At 34.9% G+C, this 2,533-nt stretch overlaps 1 long non-coding RNA gene across 1 annotated transcript; it reads left to right on the forward strand.

Annotated features, from left to right (window-relative positions):
- The first annotated feature begins 451 nt into the window (after positions 1–451).
- LOC133816066 (uncharacterized) lies at positions 452–1,331 on the forward strand. The gene is made up of 4 exons (XR_009884997.1): positions 452–652; positions 745–775; positions 862–909; positions 1,280–1,331. It is a non-coding gene; the product is annotated as an uncharacterized LOC133816066 (long non-coding RNA).
- The last annotated feature ends 1,202 nt before the right edge of the window (positions 1,332–2,533 follow it).

Raw genomic sequence — 2,533 nt, forward strand, 5'->3', positions numbered from 1 at the left:
ATCTGATAGGAGCATGACATTTATCACAATTTTATTTATTTGTGGATTAGGTTGATATTTAGATAATTAAATAGATTTTTCGTAACTTTAGGGTACTGTAACTTCCGACCTATTTTTGACCCAGTTATCTTAGGAATTTCGAAAAATAGTATTTCTTAAAAGTTGTAGATAATTTAATTAGCTTTCTAACGGTATAAAGAGAGTCCAAATTGGAGTTCTACAACTCCAGATATGTTGATTTTACTGAAGGGGAGTTTAGAGTTACGAGATTTAGGGAGTTAGAAGTTAGGATTCTATTTGTTTTTATTATTTTAAAATCAAGCTTTGAATCCTTAAATCTCTCTGAAAAATTTGAACAATTCCTAAGCCTTTAGCTGAAGGATATTCAAATATTTTCAATTAAATTTATTATTTTTATTCAAAGCTAAAAAGAAGATTTTTATTCCTAGAACTCTATAAATAGGACCTAGCACCAAGCATTTTTCATTCATCAAGCTAAGTTCAGAGGCTGCAAGTTGCTAGGTTATTGTGAGAGTGTAAACACTTGGGTTGGGGATTATAAGCTTGATCATCATAAGCTTATCAAACACTTTGGGAAGTGAGGTTCGTTAGTATCTCGGTTGTGGTTAGATTGGTCTTTCAAGTCTTTGAGGTAACCAAAACTCTAGTTCATTTCTGTATTATGTTATTCTCTTTCTCATAGTCTTCTACTCAATCTCTAACCTTAATCTTCATTTTGGTTAGGAAATCTAAGCTCTTGAGCACATAAGTTTTGGTAAGTGTACTTTCAATGGTTTAGTCTTCCCATTTTCCTTTTCATCTCTTTTCTTCTTTAGACTCACTCTTTCTAATGGTTATTAGGAGTGTTCCAAAAAGTCCCAACTCAGTCCACATATCCCGGTAACTTTGGTAAGGAAAATAGGCTAGAATCAATATGTTTATGTTTATGTTATCTTATGTGTTATGTTATGATATGTTATGAATATGTTATGATTGTGTATGTTTGTAGGCTTGGGCTTATGCCCTATTTGACTAACAAGACCCCAAAAAGATTGTGGGCATAAGCCTATTTAGCTGGTAGGACCCCACTAATCTCATGGGCATAAGCTTGTTTAGTCTATGGGACCCCAAGTAATAATGGCCATTATAATAAGTGTATTATGTGTTATGATATGTCTTTATGTTTATTACGAAATTTATGTTTATGACTATGTGTTATGACTATGTGTTAGATTTTTCTTGCTGGGCATTAGGCTCATTCCTTTCTGTTTATGTGCAGGAAAATAAGCTTTAGAGGCGGTAAGATTCGTGACGCTTAGAGGATGTGTATCAATGGTGGATGGAGTCAAGGAGCCGAGCGTTATTCGATTCGAGGATGTAGTCTTATTTATGTTTTTATGGTTTTAAATGTATTTTCCACATTTTCTATGTAACTCTTTTTACTTTAAGTTATTTTTGTTTTAAAGACAATAGGTACCCATATCCTATTTATTTTATGAAAGTAACCTTTGTTTCTACAAGTTTCTAATAAAGTATGGTATTTCCGCAAAAATGTAAGTTTTATGTATAGATTTGTTAATGGACCAAATAGTCTAGATTAGTGGGTCATTACAGAGATCAAGGCCTAGTTGTATGATTAAGCTAGATCTGATAAAGGCTTATGATACGGTGGAATGAGATTTTATTGAGGAGATGTAAGTGCTTTGAGGTTTCTAGATCATTTGGTTAAGCTTGTCATGACCTGTGTACGTACACCCAGATATTCTATAATGCTGAATGGCTCAATGCAGGGATATTTTCCAGCAAAAAGAGGTCTCAGGCAAGGAGACCCCATGTCACCTCTACTTTTCGTGCTAGGCATGGAATACCTCACATGTATCCTGAGGAAAGTAGGTAACAAAACAAGTTTTCAATATCATGATAGGTGTGCCCATCTCAAGTTAAATCACTTATGCTTTGCGGATGATGTTCTCTTATTTTTCCAGGGTGATTTTAAATCAATATATTTGTTATTACAAGGCCTCAAGTTATTCTCTCAGTCATCTGGACTGCACCCAAATGAAGCCAAATCGGCTATCTACTGCTGCGGAATGAGTACCATGGAAGTCCAAAGAGTCATGTATGTTTCGGGGTTTGGGAGAAGCACTCTACCATTAAGATATCTAGGTATTCCAATCAGTTCAAAAAAAATATCAGCTGAAGATTGTGAACTGTTAGTGGAGAAATGGCTGTTCGAATTAAAACTTGGAGTTCTAGGAATCTCTCATATGCAGGTAGAGTAACTTTGATCAACTCAGTCCTAATCACAATTCATTCATACTGGTCCCAGATTATGATATTACCCAAAGGAATATTGCAGAAGATAAGTGCTATCTGCCGAGCCTTCTTATGGAAAGCAGCACCTAAGTACTCGGGGCCTGGTTTTGTGTGTTGGGAAATGTTGATGGTAAGAACTCGTCAACGATTGATGGTTAGAAAACTTCAATCTCTATGCTATAGGAAGCTATGAATCAGATAGAAAGAACTCTAAACA

Source organism: Humulus lupulus, chromosome 2, assembly GCF_963169125.1.
Source record: "Humulus lupulus chromosome 2, drHumLupu1.1, whole genome shotgun sequence".
In the NCBI taxonomy this organism is placed as follows: domain Eukaryota; kingdom Viridiplantae; phylum Streptophyta; class Magnoliopsida; order Rosales; family Cannabaceae; genus Humulus; species Humulus lupulus.